This window comes from Propithecus coquereli, unplaced genomic scaffold, assembly GCF_000956105.1.
Source record: "Propithecus coquereli isolate 6110/MARCELLA unplaced genomic scaffold, Pcoq_1.0 Scaffold125, whole genome shotgun sequence".
NCBI lineage: Eukaryota > Metazoa > Chordata > Mammalia > Primates > Indriidae > Propithecus > Propithecus coquereli.
This window is the reverse complement of record NW_012136636.1, coordinates 9,297,812-9,303,486: the sequence shown is the minus strand read 5'-3', so window position 1 is coordinate 9,303,486 and position 5,675 is coordinate 9,297,812. Positions and strand designations below refer to the sequence as shown.

Here is a 5,675-nt window from a genome sequence, read left to right as displayed (position 1 = left end):
TTTCATATATTTGGAATCCCTGATGTTGTATATACATGTAATGTACATATTATATAACATAAATTATATAACATATATAACCCATATATGTGTTTATATATTTTTATATGTATAGTAAACATATTCTGTGTGTTATATATATTACTGTTATAGGTTCCTGGTAAGTGGACCTATGCTGTCATCATTTAACATTGATTTTTGTTTCTCGTGATAATTTTGACCTAAAGTGTATTTTGTCTGTTATAATTATGGCCATTGCACCCTACTGGTGATTACTGCTTGTGTGGATTTTTTTTCATCTGTTGTTTTCAGCATACTTGACTCCTTAGAGCTAAAATAAGTCTCTTGTGGACATAATATTGTAGAAAGTCAATTATTCTTAATCCATTCAGCCATAATATCTTCTTTAGATTTAAGAGTTTAATCCATTTATATTTAAAGTAGTTACTGAAAGAAATGAAGGCACTCTTCATGTCTTCTAGACATCCCTCATTTCTTCTCTTATCGCCTTCATTTTTGTTTTGCTGATTTTGCAGTTATGTGCTTTGGTTCCTCTCTCATTTTCTTTAGCATAACTTCTTTTTTTTTCTTCTTTGAGACAGAGTTTTGCTCTGTCACTCCAAGTAGGATGCATAGAATGCAGTGGTATCATCATAGCTCACTGCACCCTCAAACTCCTGATACTAAGTGATTCTCCTGCCTCAGCCTCCCTCGTAGGTGCGACTCCAGGCACACAGCACAACATGTGGCGTATTTTTCTATTTTTAGTAGAGATGGGGTCTTTCTCTTGCTCAGGCTGGTCTCGAATTCCTGAGCTCAAGCAGTCTTCTTGCCTCAGCCTCCTAGAGTGCTAGGATTACAGACGTGAGGTGCCACGCCTGGCCATGACTTCTGTAGATAATTTCTTTCTGAACACCTTGAGAAATAAAGAGTACAGGTACATCTTAAGGTTACATCTTAAAGTTATAACAATATACTTTAGTCTCATAAGAAGTTAATTTAATTGAAAAACCATACCTCTTTATATCCCTCACTTTGTTATTAATAGGACAAATTATATCATTTTATATTATGCATGTAATAATCGAGAACTTTAAGAAGTTCTGAAATAACATACTTGAATTTATGTTTTATAAAAGCTGAATTAGATAATTAGTATTCATGCCACATTTACTAAAATGATTGGTTTGTATGTTTCAGTTTACTGAATGTAAATAGAATTTCCATCCACTTGGAATCAACCTTTATCTGCATGATAATGTAGTTTATTCCTAATTGTTCATTTTATGCATCAGTTTCACAACACATTTCACAATGTTGTTTCTGTATTTAGAACTGTAAGACTTTTCTTTGTTTCTGAAAGCTGGATTGCTGCAGCCTTTCACTTTGTGTAAGAAGAGTACCAATATATTAATAGAAAGAAGTTTCTCTGGTATTTAAATACCTAATGATTAAAATTGTCTTATCAGTGCTTTCTATGAATGACAGTAATGTGTTTTGTGAAATATTATTGCTCTAAAGTAGGCCACCTCACATCTGTCAACTAATTTTTTAGTTTTATTTATATGTTATAATTTTGTATGGAAGTGTTGACTCTGTATACTTTAAGACACGTTGGGCAAAAGTCAAAGATAAATCTGCTATGTATCTACTGCCAATGTAATTTTCTTTGTGTTTGGTTGCCTGTATAAATATTACTCCTATTTTTTGTATGAATAGTACATTTTTTTCTTGTTTGGCGGTCAATGGTTATTTTATCCTGTCTAGGTAAATAGTCATAAAATTATCTTAATTTCAAGATATATTCATTGGTCAACATATATTATCTTTGTGTGAAATATTTGTGTGATTTGAAGATAATTTTTGAACAGGTTCAAAAATCTATTTTTGGTATTTATTGTTCATGTAAAAACACATAAAATTGAGAGTCTTAAATATTTTAATTAGAGTTTAGTGATGTTAAGTATATTGACATTGTTATGCAAAATATATCACTAGAACATTTTTATCTTGCAAAGCTAAAACTCAACATACATAAAACAGCTACCTCTTTTGTGCATTTTCTGGTCCTTTACCAGCACTATTCTATTTTTCTTTTGTTTCTAAAGCTGTAACTACTTTAGATATTTTATATAACTGGATTCATGAAGTATCTGTTTTTGGTGGTGGATTGGCTTATTTCATGTAGCATGTCAAGATTTATCTTTATTGTAGATGTTAGAAGATTTCCTGCTTTTTAAAAGCTGAGTAATACTCCATTATTTTTATATCCCAAATTTTACTTATTCATTTTGTGAGTCAAATTTGGGTTGTTTTCACCTATTGGCTTTTGTGAATAATGCTGTGATAAATATGGATGTGCAAATAAGTCTTCATTTGACCATACATGCAAGGGTCTTATGTCTGTCCTGCATTTCGTTTCATTGGTCTAGTTGTCTTCCTTTATGCCAGTAGCAAACTGCTTTGATTACTGTACCTTTGTAACACGTCTTCAAATCAGAAAGTGTGATGCCTCCAACATTGTTTCTTTTTTTGAAGGTTGTTGGGCTTTTCATGGTGCTTTGCCTTCCATATAATTTTTCAATTGCTTCTTCTTTGCATAATATGACATTGATAGTTTTAAAGAGATTGCTTTGAATTTGTGTATCAGTTTGGGCAGTATGGACATCTTCATAATATTCAGACTTCCAACCCTTGATTAATACGATACCCAAAAGTGTGCCATTTAATTTTCATTTATTTGTAGATGTTCTGGTTTTCCTTTTGTTATTGATTTCAATTTCATTCCATTTTGGTTATAAATAACAGTTTGTAAGATTTTAATTTTTAAAAATTTGTAAACAATGGTCTTCTGGCCAATAGTTGTTCTATCCAGGAGAATTTTTTTATGAGCTATTTAGAAGACTATGTATTCTGTTGTTGTGTGGAGTGTTTTCCATGTCTATTAGGTATAATTGTTTTATAGTGCTTTCAATTGTTCCCTTATTAATATTATGTCTTGCATTATTATTTATTACTGAAAGTGAGGTTATTGAAATATCCTAGCATTATTATATTGCTGTGTATTTCTTGCTTCAATTCTGTCAATGTTTGCTTTATATATTTGGCAAGCCTGAATACACACACACACACACACATACACACACACAATGTGCATATATATAATATATTTTGCATAGATTACATATATAATATAAAAATAAATCACAGGTTCCCAGTGAATCAACACTTATTATTATTTAATATCCTTCTATGGCTTTTGTGACAGTTTTGACTTAAAACATAGTCTATAAAATAGGACACATTTTCCTTCAAAATGTATTGTGCCTAATTGTGACCTCCCCTGCTCTCATTTGATTAATATTTGCATGCAATATCTTTTTGTCATGCCACTTTTAGTCCATTTTTGTTGTTTGATGTAGGGTGAGTCTTTTGGAAAGAGTATATAGTTGGATCTTGTTTTTTTTTTTTTTTTCCTTAAATCCCTATCTTTATTGAATTTACATCTTTTGATTGTGAAGTTTAGGCCATGAACATTTACATAATTTTTTGAAAGGAAGGGACTTACTATTGGCCTTCTATTAAATGTTTTCTTTGATTCTTACAGCTTTTTTGCCCTCTCTTCCTGCCTTCCTTTGTGTCTCACTGATTTTTATAGTTATATACTTTGGCTCCTTTCATATTATTTTAGTGTATCTCTATAATAAGTATTTTAATGATGGTTACCATGGCAATTATACCAAACTTATAGTCAAAACAACATATTTTAGGCCGGGGCGGTGGCTCACGCCTGTAATCCTAGCACTCTGGAAGGCCGAGGCGGGCGGATTGTTTGAGCTCAGGAGTTCGAGACCAGCCTGAGCAAGAGTGAGACCCTGTCTCTACTAAAAATAGAAAGAAATGAATCAGACAACTAAAAATATATAGAAAAAATTAGCCGGGCATGGTGGCGCATGACTGTAGTCCCAGCTACTCGGGAGGCTGAGGCAGAAGGATCGCTTGAGCCCAGGAGTTTGAGGTAACTGTGAACTAGGATGATGCCACGGCACTCTAGCCCAGGCAAGAGAGTGAGACTCTGTCTCAAAAAAAACACAAAAAACATATTTTAAAATGGTAATAACTTTAGTTGCATTTAAAAATTTGTCCTCATTACATCTGTCCTGAACTTTACCATTGATATCATCAATTATATCTTGTGATATTCTATACATATTAATAGAGTTTTAGCATTATTTTTCTGTTTAGTTTTCAAATTTTATAGCATGATTAAAGAGGTGTTTTCTGCACCATTATTTTAATACTACAGAATTTTACCTGGGTGTGCTTGTATGTCTTTCCAAGAGATTTATTTATTTTCATATGATTTTGTGTTGTTTTCTAGCATTTTTAAATTTTCAGTAAAAGGGAGTCCCTTTGCATTTCTTGTGGGGAAGGTGTAGTGGTGATAAACTTTTTAAGCATCTACTTATCTTGATATGTCTCTGTTTTTCTTCACTTAGAAGGGCAGTTTTGCTGGATATAGTATTTCTTCTTTGAAGTTTTCCTTTTAGCATTTTGACTATATCACCCAACTCTTTTTCTGGCATGGAAAGTTTCTGTTGAAAAACTCACTAATAATCTGATAGGAGCATGCTTATAGATGACACATCACTTTTCTCTTGCTGCTTTCAAATTCTCTTCTTTCGTGTGACTTTCATAACTTTGCTTATAATGTCTTGTTACAGCTCACCCTAGCTGAAGTATGGTAAGTTTTTTTTTATTTTTTATGGCTTTTTTCTTATATTTGAGAATAGCTCAGTCATTTCTTATTGTATTCTTCAGCTCCACAATGTACGTTTTTTATGATTTTATTTTTTGTGATATTGTCATTTTCCTATTTGCATTTAGTTGTTTGTATTGCTCATTCAGCCTCATTCAGATGGTTATTTTTAATATTTTCAGGTAATTTCTACCTCTCCATTCCTTTATGGCTGATTTCTGATTATTTATAGTGTTTCTTTAATTGGGCTATATTTCCCTGAAATTTTGTGTATGTTGTAACCTTTAGTTGAGATTTGAGCATTAAGAAAAGCCACCTTTCACAAACTTTATAAAGTGGCTTTGTCCTGGGAGACTCTGACACCAATTCACTTTACTAGAGATTTAAGGGACCTCAAATCCATTCTGAAGTTTTTCTTCTGTGTAATTGTGTGTTTACTTTTTAGTTAAAGCAATTTTCTGCAATTTCATCTTAAGAGCCTGTCATCATTTGCTACACTTGTTCTGTTTGTGGCACTGAAAGCTCTCTACTGCCATAATGACTTTTTACCTTTGGTTTCAGTATACCCAGTCTGTTTTTAGGGTATAGCACCATTACTTTCAGCACTGTGTGATATGGGACACGGAAACTGGGGTCTTTGGAAGGACCCTCAAAACCCAGAATGATAGACACAGGTATTACTATTTTCTTTCTCTATTGAGGGAGAAGTTGGGAATTGGGATTTTACTTCGATATACAACATGTTGTATTAAGGAGGAAAGGCCATGGTAGGTAAACATAACAAACATTTCTTCCCTTTCTTTATGGCTCTTGGTGTTGTGCTCACTTGGTGTACTGCAAGCTCTTACCTGGTTTTTAGAATTCCCACAAAATTTTGCAATTTGATCAGTATGGTTTTGTTACTTTTTTTATCTAA

General features: G+C 32.6%; 2 pseudogenes; one reads left to right on the top strand and one right to left on the bottom strand.

Moving 5' to 3' along the window:
- Window positions 1-5,353, bottom strand: part of LOC105805114 — an 8,970-nt pseudogene extending 3,617 nt beyond the window's left edge.
- Window positions 5,354-5,420: 67 nt separating this feature from the next.
- The window catches only part of LOC105805113, a 2,012-nt pseudogene continuing 1,757 nt past the window's right edge, over window positions 5,421-5,675 (top strand).